Source organism: Somniosus microcephalus, chromosome 1 (assembly GCF_052327205.1).
Source record: "Somniosus microcephalus isolate GS21.2 chromosome 1, FLI_Smic_1.0, whole genome shotgun sequence".
Classification (NCBI taxonomy): Eukaryota; Metazoa; Chordata; class Chondrichthyes; order Squaliformes; family Somniosidae; genus Somniosus; species Somniosus microcephalus.
Window position 1 is genome coordinate 201168779 of NC_140987.1, and position 20672 is coordinate 201189450.

The 20672-nt window shown below is 45.1% G+C and overlaps 1 long non-coding RNA gene across 6 annotated transcripts in view; it reads left to right on the forward strand.

Annotated features, from left to right (window-relative positions):
- The window catches only part of LOC147124550 (uncharacterized), a 244334-nt gene that overhangs the window by 88403 nt on the left and 135259 nt on the right, over positions 1–20672 (forward strand). The gene's annotated exons all lie outside the window — the stretch shown is intronic.

The following is a 20672-nucleotide window of genomic DNA, read 5'->3' on the forward strand; positions in this document are numbered from 1 at the left end:
GAAGATTTAAGCATTCTTTGTGGTTAATATAAATTTTGTTCATTCAAGTGCAAGCTTCTTGCAGAACAACTGTATGCATTAAAATGCAAGGAGACAGCATACATTGCGCTTTTACTAAAAGTAATGATCAAGCACTGCTCCGAAAAGGTGCAGTACAAAGCATGTGTGATTGCTAATTAGATTTTTGATAAAATATATTAAAAATGTTAAAATATAAGTAGCTATACTTTTATTTTATTCCATTTAGCCAATTAGCTATATTTTATAAATAGTAACATGGCAAAATTTGGTGCATATTTATGCTATATTATGTGAGGATGTAAAAATGAGAGCCTAAATAAAGTGGTCTGCTGGTAGAAAGCAAATGTGCCATGAAATTGCATAAAATTTGTAGCATGTAGCAGCAATCAAAGTATGTGTTGCAGGATATTCACTCCATTTGTAAACATATCTTTATTGTGAGACTACAAAAAAGTTGTAACATATTGTGTTAGATTGTTAAATATTTCTAATTTTGTTAGTATTCAAGCTAGCTAACAATGGTGTTGCTTGGAAAAAAAAATACAGTCTGGTCTCGAAAACTATTTAAAATCTGATATAGACATTGCATTTTCATTTGGAAATTTTTATTTACTTAGTAGTCTCTTATACAAAAATATTAGCCATTTTCTAGTGGATTGTTAATAGATTGATAATAATACACCAATTCTTGTTTTAGAACAAACCTGAAAGCTCCTTAACTTTATGTAATAGAAATGGCAAACCTACCTGGATTCAAAGCCTATATTATATATGTTACTATATGTGGGAGGGGGGAATCCTTTAAATAAGAAATCTCAAATACTCCTTAAATTACTATGAAGGACTTTTTAATAGTTATTCACAAAATATTGAAAAAATATTTAAGTATATTTTTGTAAGTTTTATAAATATTTAATGTGAAAATACGAGGAATTAGTATTTGTCGCTGTTGCTTAAATTGATGTATGTTACTGTCCTACAAATGTCACATCAGATAACCCAGAAAAATTACTGCAAACCTCCATAATTATGCATATTCATGATGCTGTTTTACAGTGCTAGTGGTGCATTTGATAAGAACGAAAAACACATATATTTGACATTGCAAAATTACTAAACAGAAAAATGCAAATAGACACAGTGAATGTTTTTTTTTTCTTTGGTTAACATTGATGCAGATGTAGTAATCATTTGACAATTTTGTAAATAGGCTTTGGGTGCGTCAATTCTTTTAGCTGAAGCAGATGAATTGTCATTGTCTAGAATTATCAAGGTCAATTAGAAGGTTAGATTTCTTTACTATACTTTTTTTTCCCACAGACCTCTGTCATTGCAGTAATGGTGCTAGTATTTGATATTGGTTTCTCACACTACGGCAATGTAGGGATTTGTCACGCATAAACATTCTGCATACTGTAGATGAGTCGTGTGCAAATTGTGTTGGTAACAGTTTTGCATGCATGATGAAGATGAAGACTGAGCAATACAGTAGACGTACAGGATGCCCAATGGCTGGCTCAATAGCTCTTTGTATTGGAGTGCAGAGCAGAGTTAATCAGGAGCTCTAGAAGTAATTAACGATGGAGTTTGGGTAGAGCAAATGCTTGGGTAAACAGCAATTGTTCTTAGCACAAGATTCCAAACAGACGCAACAATGCTGGCATTGTCCTGTGCCTCTCATTAAGAGGACTCAGGCAAAAGAGCTGAGTGCTCAGAGGCGGGTGGGAACCTAACAGGCAAACTGTGCGCTGAACGAGTCTCCCATGATCCCATTACAACAAGCTCTGGCTTTTGGCATCAGCAGTGCCAGCTGCGTTGGGAGAAGCCAAGCTTGTCATAGCATCTTCACATCAAATCTTGTAGCACAGAGGCAAAGGCATGGTTGGAGCTTAACGAAGGAAAAAATACAATAGCATCCGTTAGGATTTGTTTGTGGACAGGGCTGTTTATCAGTATATTAGGCATCATAAAAATAAATCTTCTTGTTTTAGAGAAAAATTAATGCTGGTTAATGCAAAAAATAAATATATTTTGAAAGTTATCGTGAGTTTTGTCATTTCTATTGCAGATTTTGTGATAGCTGCGGTTTCTGTTTCTGTTATTGAATCCATTTGTGTAAAACAGGCAGTCTCATAGCAATGATTTCTTTAACAAGAGTATTTAATTATGTATGAAAAAATGCTATTTGATTGTACACATTGTTCTACCTATTGCTCAATATAAGCTATAGGTATCTAACCATGCTATGCATCAATTTTCTGAGTTGTTTGTGTGTGATTTATTGGTAGATTAACAAGGCCCTGTTAAGCACTTCAGTCTATAAAACTCAAAAGAAAATGGGTCTGTTAATGTGAATGCAAATTTGTTCCTACCCACTTCTCATAAATTCCTTCTGACTACAAAGACACAGATTCAGTGATGAAAACAAACAACCAATGAAATATGACAGTAGCGTGCATTGAAATTGTTTCATTGTTGTTTAAGCAGTGGATCGCAAACAACGTGGCCCATTTTTTGTTTATGCTACAATGCAGCTACATGATTGAAGTAGCCTCTATCGCCCAATTTAGCTACAGAACACATGACAATCAGACAGCATTATAGTGAGGCTCTAACACAAATGAGGAACTTTCGAAAATTACAACACGCATACAATACACACACTAGTTCATAGGATTATGTTGAACTTGCTGCATATTTATTGCTGCAGTATATTTACATTGCTTAAGATATAGGGCAAAAAGGCAACCTGCACAATGATTTAATTGATTTATTTGATTACTTCATGATTTCATTTTGAATAAGAGACATTAGTCAGGACTACACAAAGGAATATTCAACAATTAATGTGTTAAGCATAGACTAAAAAAAGCCAAAGTATTTGTGTTAAAGAATGAAGCTGATATGTTCAGATGTTCCCAAACGTTCCAACAAAATGCCAGATTAATTGAAAATGGCTTTGCAGTTAAAAATCTGGAGACAGTTGCTATTTTTTTTAAATGGGATTTAAATTAGGTTCAGCTTATCTAAGCGCATCAGGTTTATCACAGAACAGTTTCCGTACCAGCAGGAGTTTAAGCAAAGAAGCGTTCATTTCCTTTATGTGATCTGCATAAGATGATGTCTACTACTGCTCTGTCACTCCTAGAATTCATAGCTTTAGAAAATCATCAATATGCTGCAGGCAGGCGAAAGAATTTTATTTTTACCTTTCGGCACCTTATTAATTATGTGAGTGATTACTAAATTTAAAAACACAATCTGTTTACCTTGTATTACAAAGTTATATATAATATAGTACAGTATTTGGAAACAATATTCAAACAGCACCTTTTAAAAATAAATAAATAAATTAACAAGTATGTAGCTTAGTTAGACTTAGTGTAATTTGAGAAGATAATACATTGCAAAGTTTTTTTAAACGTCTATGATACCATAATGATGTTTTATTATATTTCATGTAGAGTATTTATTAGAAAAACATTTAGTCTGAGAAAAATATGCTAAAACAAGAGCAGATAATGCAGCCATGCAATTATGGGTAGAATTATTTTAATACATTTATTTTGTAAGAATAACTCTATAAACCACTATTATAAAGTAGACCACTACTTTAAAATAAAAATATTAATAGCTACTGCAGTAGGTAATAGGTAGCTAAGAGTAAATATAATAAGCTGAACTATTACATTATGTTTTACAAAAGTATTGTTATAATTAATGAAAAATAGGTAGTTTGATGCCAATGTATGAAAACACACCATGGTGATTTTTTTGTGCACTTACTCATTATACTAAATGTACTTGGGATTTTGGTTGTATTTAAGATAGCAAAATTAACCCAGCATGGATAACACAAGATGTTGCTGCTTGCATTTTGTTAAATAAATAAAATCTCTGCAATTTTTTTAATTACCTATTTCTTCTCAATATTTTCTGAACCTGAATAATAAGTTGACCTTCGCCTTGATAATGTTGTGGCACTTTGGACCAGATATAATAGTTTTAGGGTCACTAGTGTGACCTCAGCATAGAGATCACACCTGGAGATTTCACCTGTCATGGAAATGGAAGTTAATATATGTTTTTCTGTTTTGACATAGAAATAATATTACAGTATAACATGTTTTTGATGTATACTGTTCATGGAGCAACCATTTTTTTTCGCATGATCACAAACAAAAGGACCATCATCATAACTTAGACATATACTGCCTTTTCTTTTTCATCACTGGGTAATATCCTGGAATTCCCTAACTAACACCATTGTGGGAACACTATCGGCACAAGATCTGCAGCAGTTCAAGGAGAAGGCCCATCACCACCTTTTCAGGGCATCTAGAGATGGACAATAAATGTGGCCTGGCCAGCATCGCCCATATCCTGAGAACAAATGAAAAATAAGAATATATCTTGGCTTCAGTCATATTTTGGACAAAGGCATTTTAAATACTGTCTTTCACCCCATAAACTTAAAGTTAGAGGTGATGCTTTGAGAAACATCTCTAATTACTTCATCTGCAGTTGTTTATAGTAAATTGCATTTTACACCATCATAAAACATATTCAATGTTATTTTTATTCACAAATGTATCTTCATTTCCCAAATTTAAAAAAAACCAAAGTATTGCAGACTGACATAATGTAAAAGTACTATAAAATCCTCATTCTATTTCCTGCTGTAAAAAAGTCTGCACAGAGAACCAGGCCAAATGACATATTACACTGGCACTACCACCTGTAAAATTGGGCAAACTTACATCATTGAGCTATCTCTTTAAATTCAGGCCCAGTTATGCCATCACGATGTACAAAACCCGTGACAATTGTGTTACTTTTATTGTTTTACTATTATGATTATCAAACAACTTGACAAACCAATGTAGGGCAAAGTTCAAAGATGACGATGATTGGATAAAATTAAAGCTGCAGCAGCACACAGCTATATTTTCTTTTTTTAATGTTTATTTTTTAAATTTGATATTTGCCGTAAATTATGTGTTTACGCATTATTCATTCAGAATCTCTTTCTCCATCTATTTAGGGGGAAATCAATGATCGCAAGTATTACTTATGAATGGTGCGGTCCTGTTGTCTGCCATTCATAGAGGCAGGAACTCAGAGTATAAAGATTGATCTTCCCTGAGGCTGAAATTTTCTGGGGTGGTAGCGGGAGCGATTGGTGGCGGGTCGGGTGGGCAAGGTGTTATTTTTGACTGTGGGTTGGGAAACTGCTGTCATCTCGCTCCCCCTCGCGCCTGTCATCGCGGAGCCGACCAGGCCAGCCATGGCGGGGGACCCAATTGAGATGATCAACAGCTAGTTGTCAGACCCTTAACAGGCCTTTTTAACTTATTTTAAAATTTAACTGCATGGCCATGGAAACCACGCTGCTCAGGGGGCACGTCTGTCAACCTGAGGCGGGAGTGCCGTTGCCATTGCTCTAGCTGATTACTTGACAGCGTCAAATCATAGAGTCATAAGGCTGGATTTTGATACTGGAGGCATGTAGGAGGCGGGGCTAAAACTTTTGGGGTTGTAGTCCCGTCTCCATCGAGTTGTGGCCAACCCACGCGATTTTCACTTGATTGACCTTGTTGAGTCCGCCCAGCGGGCTCAGCAGGCCAATTAAGGGCCACCCGGCAACAGGTGACATCACAGATTGACATTTCATCTGTCAAGAGCTTTTGACAGATGAAATATCAGTGTTTGACAGCTCTTTGAAGCTGTCAAACACTGACAATCTGTACACTAAGTTAATTCCTTCCTCTCAGGCTGATTTAGAGTTCTATCCAGAACAGAAAGCTGAATGCTGCAACATTTGACAGCTTGCGGCCATTCTGCTTTCTGTGCCGGTGAGATGAGGGACTCCCGAGACCTGAAGGAAGGAAGGCTGTAAAGGTAAGTAAAGGTAAGTAAAACTTCTTTAAACACTTTACACACACCAAACACACTTACCTCTGCACTTATGCACCCATCACTCACCTGAACACTGGACATCTCGAACCCTCCAAGCCCTTCAGCCCGACGGTCCACCTCGCTAACTTGGCGTGGTTTGGAGCCATCGGGAATCCCACACTTCAGGAATAAAAATAGGGATTAGGCTAAAAACTGCCTGTTAACTACCTGCACTAATCCCCTTCCCACCTCGGGGAGGCGGCTCCCAGCACAGGTCGGGTATCCGCCTCCTTTGAAACTGGCATAGAGGCAGGTTGGGGACGGGATGGGTTCGTGCCCCCCGATTTCGCGATTTTAACCCCCCACATGCCTCCAATCCCACCTGCACGGCCCAATGAAAATCCTGCCCATAGAGTCATAATGGCACAGAAGGAGGCCATTCGGCCCATCGAGTCTGTGCTGGCTCTCTGTAGAACAATCCAGTCAGTCCCATTCCCCCGCTCTATCCCCGTAGCCCTGCAAGTTTATTTCCCTCAAGTACCTATCCAATCTCCCCTTGAAAATATTGAGGGCTGGATTTTCAATGGGCCTTGGAGGCATGACTGGTGGCATGTGGGGGGTTAAAATCGCAAAAACTGGCAGGCAGGACCCACCCTGCCTGGTTCCCGACTCCGAGCAACTTTAACTCAGTCGTGTCTAATGGTCCCGACTCCGTCTCGCCTCCAACAAGCGGGATAGGTCATTAAGGCCCTTACCAAGCACTAAATAGCCTCTATAATCCTATTTTGAAAGGCCCTTGCGAATTTAACCCTTTTCGCACGTGAAACACACCTGGTGGGAAATACGATGGTGAAACCTGGCAAGAGCACTACTGGATTGCTGACTATCAGCTGCAGGTCAAGCATTAAAGAGGAGATTTGATCAGCCATCATTTGCAGGTGGCAGGACTTTGTTTTCTCAGGTCTGGGGGAACTTTCAGAAGGCTTAACCACAGCTGTGGAAGTTTGGAGCCTGACACCCATCTCCAGTGTGACCTCCTGGGAAACCCCTCTCGCCACCATCACTGAGTGCTTCCTCAACTGATCATATACCAGATGCATGGGAGCCATTTATTTCCTTCCCTTCTGGGCATTAGATGAGCTCGAGCACCAGCCGCGGCACCAGCAGAACCAGGAACAACAGCAGCACCAACAGCAGCAGCAGCAACAGGAGCACCAGGCTGCTGCTTACCCACCTGAAGCTGCACAGGCCAGAAGGGGCCAGCGCTTGGAAGCCCGTCGGCGCAGGAGATACCCCCCAAACAGGGTCTACAGACAGAGGATCAGCTACCTCAACATTTCTGAGCAGCAGTGCCAAAGGCGGCTCCGACTTTCGCGAGAGGCAGTGAGTGACATCTGCGCAATGCTACAGCAAGACCTGCAGCCCAGAGGACCAGGTGGACAAGCCTTACCAGTAGCCATCAAAGTCACCACTGCACTCAACTTTTTTGCCTCAGGCTCATTCTAGGGATCAGCAGCAGACATCAGCGGCATCTCCCAGGCAGCCACACACACTTGCATCATGCAGGTAACCGATGCCCTCCTTGCCATCGCGCACAATCACATCCATTTCACCAAGGATCAAGCAAGTGTCACGGCGCGTGCGGTTGGATTAACTAATCTGGCAGGCTTTCCAAGGGTGCAGGGCATTGTTGACTGCACACATGTGGCCCTTAAGGCACCCCATCGCAATCCAGGTATTTTTGTCAACCGCATTAACGTTCAGCTGGTGTGTGACCACAAGAAGGAAATTTTGCATGCTTGTGCCAAGTACCCTGGCAGTTGCCATGACTCCTTCATACTGCGCCAGTCTAGTGTGCCTTCGCTATTCAGTCCGCCAGACCAACTTAACGGATGTCTACTTGGAGACAAGGGCTATCCCCTGAGGACGTGGCTAATGACGCCGTTGAGGAGCCCATCCAACGAAGCTGAGGAGAGCTACAACTCCAGCCACATGTCCACCAGAGCCATAATCGAGCAAACCATCGGTTTGCTGAAGATGCGCTTCAGATGCCTGGATAGATCAGGTGGAGCCCTACAGTACTCAGCAGCCAGGGTCTCCAGAATCGTCGTGGTTTGCTGTGTACTTCACAACATGGCACAGTGTCGTGGCTTGCAGATTCCTGAGGACCAAGTGGCTCCTCACATACCCTCCTCAGATGAGGAGGAGGAGTGCGAAAATGCACATCCTGCAGAGGCCCATCAACCAGCGGCAGCATTACGCGAGAACATTGCTGCCTGGGATGCAAGGAACGCACTCATCTTGGCCAGATTTGCCTAGCCTAGCCGATCAAGCACTTTTGCCTCACAGCTTCTTGCCTGAGCATCGACAATGGCCAAGGCCCTGCTGATTCCTAGCTATTTGACCAGCATACTGACAATTGCAAGTAATCCTAAGCCCTCAATGTGAAAGTCCCATTCGCGAAATGACACACGCCACAACTGCAACAGTTGCCATCAGAATTTTTATGTACAAGAACCAACTGATGGCATTTTTACAATAAACACAACATTTCACCCAAGTGACTACCCTTGTGACTATTTGTGCAGAATTTTTCTCTTACGCGTGCTCCTATATGGTGCCTCCCCTGTGGTTTCAGCAGATGTGGAGGCCCCTTACTCACCTTGCTGCTGTTCCTGTCTCGACACCTTTGGCGGGTGTCCTCTGGGGTTGCGAGCCTGTGAGGGTTAGTCAACAGTCTCCTGCTCCTGCGGCTGTGCAGGGGTTGAGACACCTATCTCACTTGGGTGTGGACTCCGGTGGGGCTCTGACCGAGGGCTCTGCAGTGGTATGGAAGTGTGAGCGCTTGGAGGGGAGACCCCCCTTCCTTGATGTCTGCCACCAACTTCCCTCTCATGGATTAGGTCCCCCTCAGCCCCTGCAATTGGCTGGAGAGCACCTTGCTGCACATCAGGGGGGCTATGGGGACCCGTATCTGCAATGGCAGTCCTACTCAGAAGGACTTCCATGAAGGTCTGGTTTCTCAGTTCAATAGATGACCATTGCTCCTCCAGAGATGTCATTCTATTATGAACACTCACCATGTTTTCAGCACTCTGGCGACTTATCTCCTCCATAGCCGAAGCCATCCTCTCCTCTACTGTTGCCATCCGTTCGAGGGAGGTTGCCATCCTTTCCATCGTGATGTGTTCATGTGCCAATGACTCCACAAAGGCTCTGCTCATGGTCGCTATGGACTCCTCCATTCGCTCCACACTCGCAGCGACCCTGAAGACAAAACCTGCCAGAGACTCCTGCATCTGTTCCTAGAGTTCCAGCACCGCTGATCTTATGGGTGGACCCAAAGGCAGAGGGTCGACATGCAGCTGACCGGAGCTGGCAGAGTCCTGCGCCCTCCGACTAGGACTCTCCACTGCTGATCCTGTCTCCACAATCTGCTGATGCTCACGTGTGAGCTGTGATACACCAGGTGACAACACTACTCTATGTCCCGAAGGTCTCACCGAGGTGTGAGTGTCTGCGCTGGTGCTGGGTGTGCTGAATTCTGGTGACGCTTCGCCCTCAGAGGTTGCAGCTTCCTCTGAGGAGTCTGGCTGCTCAGCCTGTTCTTCCTGGCTAGTGGGGACGGATGCTTGCGATGGTCCTGTGGGGGAGTAAAGGAAAGAGTCAGCGATGTGATGCCAAGATTACATGCACATTGCATATTGCAGATGCTCATAAGTCCATCTGTTAGAGCTTTAAAATCATTATCAGCGACTCATGCAATGCCAATGAGAGAGATGGGAAACTTTTCTGTCACCAGCTTGCTGTGTTGCACCCGTCTGTCCGTCCCCCACTTGCGCATCGTCCTCTACTCCCATAATTTCCAGGACCGCCTCCTCCCAGGGGGTCAGGTGGGCTAATGAGACTGCCTTCCTCCTGTCCTCACTCGCTCTCTTTTATTGTGAGCTCTATTTTCCTGCAATGAGGGAGACAAGTGGAGGTTGAGTGAGAATTAAGGAGTGAGTGTAGAGATTCCATAGCATCGATACGTAGAAGGAGACAAAGATGGAGTGAGGTGGCAAGACCAAGGGCCCTCCCTGTGCGTTGCCAGTTGTTTGCATAGCATCACAGTGATAGGGAGTGTGAGGGCTGCATAGTCGAATAGTTAGGTGAATGTGACCATAGAGAGAAAGGGAATGGGTAAGGGTGCATGGATGTCAGTGTCAAGTGGGATGTGGAGGAAGAGATTGCTGAAGCTGAGTGCTGGTGAGGAAAGGCAATGGGGATCAGATTGAGGGTGATGGGAAAATCATACTCACTTTTCCAGTGCGGAGAAGGTCATGAAATCTCTTGTGGCACTGTATCCAGGCTCTGTGGGTGACTCCCAAGGTGTTAACCTCCTCAGCCACCTGCATCCACACTCCATGGTCTGCTTGGGAGGCCTCTTCCTCCCTGTAGAAGGGAAGAGCACCTCCCTGTTGGCTGTAGCCCCATCTACTAATGCCTGCAGGGCCACCTCGTCAAAACGAGGAGCTGATCTGGGTCTCCCGCTAGTCATCTTTCCTGCAGGTCTCTCATACTCCACAGGCAAAAAGCTTGGCAGTCTGCAGAAGAAGCAAGGCTTGCTGTACACCTTAAATGCAGCAGCAATGATGACATCATTGGAGGCGACTTTCAGTCAGGAGAAACCCATTTGCCATGGGTTCCCACACGTTGGAAAATCAATTGGACAATTAAGTTAAAATTGCATCAATCTCCCACATCCATTTAGATTCGGGTGGATAACATGAAATGCGGATAACACGACACCATCCCGCACCTGAGTTAAAATCCAGCCCCGAGTGTCTCCGCTTCCACCACTTCCATTGGCAGCGAGTTCCAGGTCCTCACCACTCGCTGTGTAAAAAAGTTTTCCCTCACATCCCCCCTGTATCTCTTGCCCAATACCTTAAATCTGTGTCCCCTAGTCATTGTACCATCAACTAGTGGGAACAGCCTTTCCCCGTCTAGCCTATCCAAACCCGTCATAATCTTGTACACCTCTATCAAATCACCCCTCAACCTCCTTTGCTCTAATGAAAACAAATCCAGCTTCTCCAACCTGTCCTTGTAGCTAAAATCCCCCTTCCTTGGACCATTTTGGTAAATCTCCTCTGCACCCTTTCAAGTGCCTTCACATCCTTCCTAAAGTGTGGTGACCAGAACTGGACGCAATACTCCAGTTGTGGCCTAACCAGCGCTTTATAAAGGTTCAGCATAACTTCTCTACTTTTGTACTCAATACCTCTATTTATGAAGCCCAAGATCCCATATGCTTTGCTAACCACTCTCTCAATATGTGGCGCCACCTTCAGGGACCTATGCACATTAACTCCCAGGTCCCTCTGTCCCTGCACACTCTTTAAAACTATGACATTAAGTGTATATTGCCTCTCCCTGTTCCTTCTGCCAAAATGCATCACCTCACACTTCTCTGTATTAAATTCCATCTGCCACTTGTCTGCCCATTCTGCTAACCTTTCTATGTCCTGTTGCAGTCGATTGATATCATCCTCACTGTTTGCCACACCCCCAAGTTTGGTGTCATCGGCAAATTTAGAATTCTACTTTATATTCCAATATCCAGGTTATTTATATATGTCAAAAAAAGCAGTGGCCCCAACACCGACCCTTGGGGAACACCACTGTCTACCATCCTCCAGTCTGAAAAACAGCCATTTACCACAACTCACTGTTTTCTGTCCTTAAGCCAATTCCTTATCCAAGCTGTCACTGACCCACCTATTCCATGAACCTCAATTTTGTTAACCAGCCTTCTATGTGGTACTTTGTCAAATGCCTTTCTAAAATCCATGTAGACAACATCCATTACATTCCCTTCATCAATCCTCCCTGTTACTTCATCAAAAAATTCAATTAGATTAGTCAAACACAATCTGCCTTTTACAAATTTGTGTTGGCTCTCCTTAACTAGCTTAAACCTCTCCAAGTGCCCGTTAATTTTTTCCTTGATTATTGTTTCTAAAACTTTACCCACCACTGATGTTAAACTGACTGGCCTGTAGTTACTTGGATTGTCCTTACACCCTTACTTGAACAATGATATCACAATTGCCACTTTCCAATCCTCAGGCACCTCCCCCGCATCTAGGGAAGATTGGAAAATTATGGCAAGCACTTCTGCTATCTCCTCCCCCAATTCCCTTAGTAATCTGGGATGCAAGCCATCTGGACCAGGTGACTTATCCACTCTAAGCATACCCAGTCTTTCTAGTACATCCTGTCTATCAATTTTCACCCCTTCCATTGCTTCTATCTTTTCCACTTCTACCGATATTTTGTCAGCATCCATCTCCTTAGTAAACACCAATACAAAGTACTCATTGAGTATTCTAGGCTTGCCCCGCGCCTCTAAGCATATATCACCTCCTTTGTCCTTTGTCACTAATAGGCCCCATCCCGCCTCTTACTACCCGCTTACTGTTTACATGCCGGTAGAAGATTTTTGGGTTCCCTTTTGTCTTAACTGCCATTCTACTTTCATATTCTCTCTTTGCCAATCTTATTTTTATCTTCACTTCCCCTCTCAACTTATTGGGCTCGATTTTAATAGCCCTGAGGAGGCAGGTTTGGAGGCGGGTCTGCTGGGAAAATTGAGAAAAATGGCTTCAGTCACCCAACTTGCCGCCATCCCACCCCCACCCATTTTCGTGAGTGTCCGTACAGCCGCACCCAAACTTACCCGTCTCCAACTGGTGGGACAGGTAGTTAAGGCAGTTAACAGCCTGTTAACTGCCTTGCTAATCCTATTTTCATAGTGGTTTCCCATTTTCCTGCTTCTGGCTCCTGTTTCCCGACTTGTCAGAAACAGGCCAGGTTCAAGGAGACGAGTTGCTGGAGGACATGATTTGTATGCATTGGTGGAGCACTTTAAAAGCGCTCCTGAAACATGGCTGACATTCAAATGCAACAACTTTGCTGTTGTAGGTATGGGATAAGATTTTGCACATCTACTGGCCTTCTGACTGTTCAAGCTGACACCCATCTGTAGTGTATCATGAATGGAATAATTTCAGGCCACTTCGACTGTGCGCTTGCAAGATTGTTGCCTCAAATGAAATCTATAGCAAGGGGATGGGAAACATTTATGTCCTCTCATCCTCATAATCGGGGGAATCGCAGCCGCATGGCTCTGCACAGATCTTCCTGGGAAGAGGAGTAGGAGGAGGACGAGGGGAGCCTTGCATGCCCTGTTGTGACCAATGCAGCATCCTTCCAGTTCACTGCTGCCCGTCAAACAGGGTATGCACACTGCCATGCTACACTAGCATAAGCTTAATCTTCAACCATAGGTGGCCACCATATGGCTCTGTAATTGCAGGCAACACTTGTCCAACGTCATACTTCATCCCTGCTATACCCTGTTATTTCCTATCACTTTTACCATCAGCATTACAAAAGCAAGTCGCCCTGAGCCCTCAATGCGATTTTGTGATTTTCCATAACACATAGGCCACACAATCAACTGTTTAACATAATTTATCTTTAACACATGACTGAACGATAATAAACCAGCAAGAGTCAGAAAAAAAAGAAACATCAGCCAAGTGACTCCCCTTGTGACTATAGGTGCTTAATCTTTCTCCTACCCGTGCTTCTTCGTGGTGCTTCCCCTGTGGCTTCAGCAGATGTAGAGGCACCTTGCTGACTAGGATGCTGTGCCTGTTTAGACGCCTTTGGTGGGCGTCCTCTGGGTTCGGGAGCCTGGAAGGGCTCTTCAACAGTCTGCTCTTCCTGCGGCTGTGCAGGGGCTGAAATGGCCATCTCAGTTATCGCTATAAAGTGGGTCTCTGACTGAGGGCTCCGCAGTGGCATGGTTGTGTGAGCGCTTGGAGAGGAGCCCACACTTCCTTCTGTCCTGCCAACAACATCCCTCTCATGGGTCAGCCGCACCTCAGTGTTGGCAAGTGGCTGGAGAGCAACTTGCTGCACTTCAGGGGGACCATGAGGACCTGTATCTGCACTGGCAGTTCTCCTCAAAAGGACGTCGATGAAGCTCTGGCCTCTCTGCTCAATAGCTGCCCATCGCTCCTCCAGAGATGTCATTCTATTCTGAACAGTCACCATGTTTTCTTGATTCTGGCGACTTATTTCCTCCTTGGCTGTAGCTATCCTTTCCACTCAGGTAGCCAGCCTTTCCACGGAGATTGTCATCCTATCCATGGTGGTGCGTTTATGCGCCATTGCCTCCACCACTAACCCTGGAGGCAAACCCTTCCAGAGACACCTGCACTTGTTCCTGTATTTCATGAACCGCTCTTTTTCTGGATGGCCCCAGAGGCACAGCATCTGCATGCAGCTCAGCAGAGCTAGGAGAGTCCTGCGACCTCCACCGAGGACTCTCCACTGCTGTCGCTGTCTCCACTATCTGCTGATGCTCACTTGTGCACTGTGATAGACCAGGTGGCAACACTACTCTAACTCGTGATGGCCCCACCGAGGTGTGCGTTGCGATGCTGGTGCTGGCTGTGGCTGAGTCCTGGTGATGCTGGACGCTTAGAGGCTTCAGGTTCCCCTGAGGAGATGTCCGGGTCTTCGCCTGGATTGTGGAAAGGGGCCGCTCGATTGTCCTGTGGGAGAGTAAAGGCTTGAATTAGACATGTGATATTGATGTAGCAGACACATCCTTTTGAGCAGATGATACAAAGCGATTCTCTATGAACACCATATTCCATTGCTTTCTGAGAGGGATGAAACTCTATTATGTCACCAGCTTCCTCAAGTGTGCCTGTCTCTCCATCGCCCACTTCCAGGTCCTCGCCACCTCCAACACTCTCGTTTGCAGCCTCCTCAGCACTGGTCAATGTTGTTACATAGAAACATAGAAACATAGAAGATAGGAGCAGGAGTAGGCCATTCGGCCCTTCGAGCCGCTCCGCCATTCAATGAGATCATGGCTGATCATCCAAATTCAGTACCCTGTCCCTGCCTTCTCCCCATATCCCTTGATCCCTTTAGCCTTAAGAAATATATCCAACTCTTTCTTGGATATATTTAATGAACTGGCCTCCACTGCCCTCTGTGGCAGAGAATTCCACAGGTTCACCACTCTCTGGGTGAAGAAATTCCTCCTCATTTCAGTCCTAAATGGCTTACCCCTTATCCTTAGACTATGACCCCTGGTTCTGGACTCCCCGGCCATCATAAACATCCTTCCTGCATCTAGTCTGTCCAGGCCTGACAGAATTTTATAGGTTTCGATGAGATCCCCTCTCAATCTTCTAAACTCTAGTGAGTATAAGCCCAATCGACACCATCTCTCCTCATATGTCACTCCTGCCATCCCAGGTATCAGCCTGGTGAATCTTCGCTGCACTCCTTCCATGGCAAGAACGTCCTTCCTCAGGTAAGGCAACCAAAACTGCACACAATACTCAAGGTGCGGTCTCACCAAGGCCCTGTACAACTGTAGCAAGACATCCTTGTTCCTGTGCTCGAACCCTCTTGCTATGAAGGCCAACATACCATTTGCCTTCTTAACCGCCTGCTGCACCTGCATGCTTACCTTCAGCGACTGGTGCACAAGAACACCCAGATCTCTTTGCACTTCCCCTTCTCCCAATCTATTGCCATTCAAATAATAATCTGCCTTCCTGTTTTTGCCACCAAAGTGGATAACCTCACATTTATCCACATTATAGTGCATTTGCCATGTTTCTGCCCAATCACCCAACCTGTCCAAATCGTACTGGAGTTTCACGACATCCTCCTCACAGCTTACCCTCCCACCCAGCTTTGTGTCGTCTGCAAATTTGGAGATATTACATCCAATTCCCTCATCCAGATCATTAATATATATTGTGAACAGCTGGGGTCCTAGGACCGATCCTTGCGGTACCCCACTAGTCATTGCCTGCCACTCGGAAAACGACCCGTTTATTCCAACTCTTTGCTTTCTGTCCGCCAACCAGTTCTCTATCCAAGTCAATACCTTGCCCCCAATCCCATGTGCCTTAATTTTGCACGCTAATCTCTTATGTGGGAACTTATCGAAAGCCTTCTGAAAGTCCAAATACACCACATCCACTGGTTCTCCCTTATCTATTTTACCAGTTACATCCTCAAAAAATTCCAGTAGATTAGTCAAGCATGATTTACCTTTTGTTAGGGTAAGTGTTCCTCCTCCAGTCATTGCTCTCTCCCTCTTATTGTGGGCTATCTTTTCCTGCAAGGAGGGACACAAGCGGTGTTTCAGCCACAGTGATGGAGTGAGTGTGATAAATCTCTACCATAGAAACTTTGAGGGAGATGAAGATGGGGTAAGGTGCGAAGAGGAAGGTAGCTCCCTGTGCGTTGTTAGTTATTGTCACTGCTGACAATGAGAACGAGTCTAAGGGGTGCATAGGCAGGATGCTGAATCGATTCAGTGCAGAGACAGAGATGGATAGGAAAGGGTGCAAGGGAAGTAAGGGTAAGATGGGATGTGAAGGAGGAGGCTTACACTGCAGAGTGCTGGTGATAAGAAGAGAAGGGAAGCAGAGTGAAGGCAAGTGAGAGAGGATACTCACTTTTGCTTTTCTCACAAGATAATTTAACCTTTTTCAGCACTGGATCCATGACCATGCATAACTGGACCTTGCGCTGACCTCCTGAGCAATGTGCAGCCAGGCTGCCTTGGTCTGCTGAGGAGGCTTCCTCCGGCCACCAGGAGGGAAGAGAATCTCCCTGCACCCTCTGACAGCATCCACAAGAACTTGGAGGGACTCATCAATAAAACGAGGAGCTGCCTTTCCTCTGGAAGAAGTCATAGCTTTTAAATCAAGTGCAGGAAACCACAATGGAAAGGCTCAGGCTGGATGGCAGCTTTAAAAGCAGCTGCTATTATGACGTCATCAGAGGCGGCCAGCCGACCCAATCCCACTCATTGGACCGGCCAGCGCGCCTCCATGCAATTAACAAGCAAGTTTAATAAAAATCGCAACTCTGCAGCTGTTCCCGTCGGAAGCGGCTCCCGAACCCACGCACCACGCAACCAGACTCCAACCCGCCTCGGGAATTAAAACCGAGCCCATTGTATTTGGTCTGGTTCTCCCTTGAAGAATTCACCTGACATTCATCATACACCCTCTTTTTTTGTTTCATCATCTTCTCAATCTCACTCGTCATCCAAGGAGCCCTTGCTTTGGTTCCCTTACTCTTCCCTCTTGTTGAAATGTACCTAGCCTGCATTTGGAACATCTCCTCCTTAAAGATCACCCATTGTTCTGTTACAGTTTTTCCTGTCAATCTTTGGTTTCATTTTACCCTGGCTAGATCCTTTCACATCCCATTGAAGTTAGCACTATTCCAGTTTAGAAGTTCCACGCTAGATTGTTCCTTGCTCCTCTCCATTGCTAATCTAAATCTTATGATACATTGATCACTCGTACCCAAGTGTTCTCCCACAGACACTTGGTCGACCTGGCCCACCTCATTCCCCAGCACCAGATCCAACAATGCCTCCTTCCTAGTTGGGCCAAGAACATACTGGTCAAGGAAATTCTCCTGAATACATTTCAGAAATTCCTCCCCCTCCTTTCTCTTTACCCTAGCATTATCCCAATCAATATTTGGGTAATTAAAGTCCCCCAATATCACCACTCTATAGCTCTTGCATATCTCTGCAATTTCCCTGCAGATTTGCTCCTCTACCTCCCTCTCACTATTTGGAGGCCTGGTGAATACCCGCAATAGTGTGATTATACCTTTTTTTCACCTCAACTCTGACCAAATAGATTCTGTCCTTGTCCCCTCAAGAACATCCTTCCTTTACATCACTGCAATGTCTTCCTTAATCAGCATTGCCACCCCACCTCCCTTTTTACCTTCCCTATCTTTTCTGAACACCTTGTACCCTTGAATATTAAATGTACAGTAAAAGCTCCCACCTGACAGATGATCTCTTTCCTCAGGCAGAAGCTGTTGCTCAGTCCATTTCCAGCACAGATTCTGCAGGCTGCAAGTCTTTCCAGCAAAGTCTCCATCCGGTGTCAACTCATTGGTAGAACTCTCTCACCATTGACAGAATGCTTCTGTCATCTGTACTTCATCTGCCAGCTATTCCATCAACATGGGTGCCATTTATACTGTCTCACCTTGGTCCTCAGAATTGGACCATGATCAACCCCAACACCAGCAGCACCAGGCACACCAGCAGCATCAACAACAACACCAACCTTCTCCGCAATCACCTGATGCTGCACAGGGCCGAGGACCTCAGCACCTGAGCACATTGCCTCCTGGGAGGCCAGGAATGACCTCATCATGGCCAGATTTACTTCACTTTACGCTGTACACCCATATGGCTGCCACATGATGCGCTAGGTTGGCACCAACACTATAAAGCATCCCTACAATTCTTTTTATACTCATCACCATTGCGAGGGGTACCGTTATGTCTCACCATTCACTGCAACTCACTTAGCCACTTCCAAAGGTGCACACAAATCTGTCCAGGGAAAGTGTTGAAAATAAAGATTTTTAAGTTTGACACCACATTAATAGAAACTTTACATGAACATTGGATAAAACACCCAAGTGGCTACCCTTGTGTGTTGTTAGTTGGTATGATTGACTAGGATGAGGGTGAGTGTGAGGGGTGGCTTGTGAGATGGAGATGTGATAATGTAGATAGAGCGGGATGGGTGGAGGTGCAAGGTAAGTTAGTGAAGGTAAGGATGTGCAGGAGTAGGGTAGGAAAGGCAGAGTGATGGGGATGTGATGAGAGGCACAGCAGGATGAAGTTGAGTGTGGCTTTGTACTAACGTTTCATGATCTAATGATATCATTGAAACGTTTGCATCACTGCACCCAGGTCCTCCTGAACACATCCCTACTTGTGTCCTCCTCTGCAATCTGCAAACAGACTGTTTTGGTCTCTTGGGGAGGTCTCTTCCGCCCATCGGAAGGGAAGAGGACCTCCCTGTGTGCTCTGACTCCCTCCATAATCATATGGAGTGAGTCATCGGAGAACCTGGGTGCAGCCCCCTGCCTCTGTGCTGTCATTGTCAGTGTTTGCAGCACTCCAATGCCGTAGCGCACTGACAGCACGATGTTAGATTAAACATCAAATCTAATGTGGCCATGGTCCCTTTAAATATCCTAACTGAAAACGCGTCATGAATGATGTCACCAGGCCTGCTCCATTTAATTGGGCCGGGTAACATGCTGGGCGGGTTTAATAGGTCCTATTAAGCCAAAGTCATTTTGTTAAGCGGGATGGAGCCAGCAATGGGGTCACAACCCGCTACGCCGACTGCCCGCACCGGACCTACAGATGTAGGCAAAATTCCAGCCTATTTCACTTTTTTTTTCTTCTTTGTCTAACACATTTCAACTGTAAATTTTAAAACAGAGAATGTAGTTGTTTCAAAAACAGAAAATGATGGAAATACACAGCAGGTCAGGCAGCATCTGTGGAGAGAGAAACCGGACGCAATTTTGCAAATGGATGCGGTTTGGGAGCGGGTCAGCTGGTTTCAGGTTTCCAGTCCCGCCCCCAACTGCATCCAGCCAACAGACGTGATTTTACGTCGATTGGCCTTTTTAAGCCCATCCTGCAGGCTTGCTGGTCAAATAAGAAGAAGCCGGTCAGATGAAGTCATTTGATGATGCGTCATCTGCCAGTTTTCTTAAAGGGCCCACGCACAATTTTTCTCTGACAGCTCATTTCTCAGTGTTTGACAGCATTGAGGTGCCGCAAACACTGACAATGACTGTTCACAGGTGAGCTCTTGCAACCAGGCTCTCCAGTGACTCCCTCTTTAGGCTAGACCAGATGGCAGCTGCAGGTGAGGTTATAGAAGCGATCTGTCACTGGTGAGAGAGGTTCTCCCAATGAGGTGGGACTAGACATACAATTCAAAACTTGTTACCTACAGAAAAGAGTAAATACATTAAAATTGATTTTCCCAACATTTCCTTACCTCTGAAACTCACTAGTGCACCATTGGATCCTTTCAAACACTTCTGCAGCTGTCATCAATGTAGAAACATTACAGCAGACTCACAATGCGCCACACTTACCTGGTGTGGTGTCCGGACGTCGGGGAACCTGAGGCAGAAGCGGCAAAATTGAAAAAGAACTTGTTAACAAGTATCAAGTACCTGTTAACAGCCAGGCAAGTGGCTATAATCCTCTTCCCGCCGCTAGGTGTCGGGTCCATGCGCAAATCGGGGACCCGACACTTGGGAAGATTGATTGGAGGCGGGTTGACAGCGAGTTTCCTGCCCGCTGTCAATCTTTGCGATTTTGACAGCGGTCCCGCCTCCAATCCCGCCTCCAACTGGCAAAATTCTGGCCACAGATTTAACAGCCGGAATTTTCCCACAGAAAAATGGGTGGGTTTGGCACGTGGCAGCAGTTAAATTGTTAAAAATGGGATTCCCGACCTGATCCCACCTCCAACCTGCCAACTTCCGCTGTTGCCAGAAGTGGGATGGCAAGCGGGCGATCAGCCCGCTCCCAGGGGGCGTTACCTCAATTTAAATATCGTATTGAGCTGGAAGCCTCTTTTTCCTCATCGATTTTGTACTTGGGGATGGTTTTCACACAATTTGTGAAACCCAGAAGTTAAACTGAGGCATGGACTGCTGCATCCAGGAGGTAAGTGGCTTTATACCTACCTCCTGGATCCAGGGTCCCGATCATACCCACCCACCGTGATCAGAGACACCCCCACGAGGCTTCTGATCGCCTTCCCAGGCCTCCCCCACCAACCCCCCCACCCCCT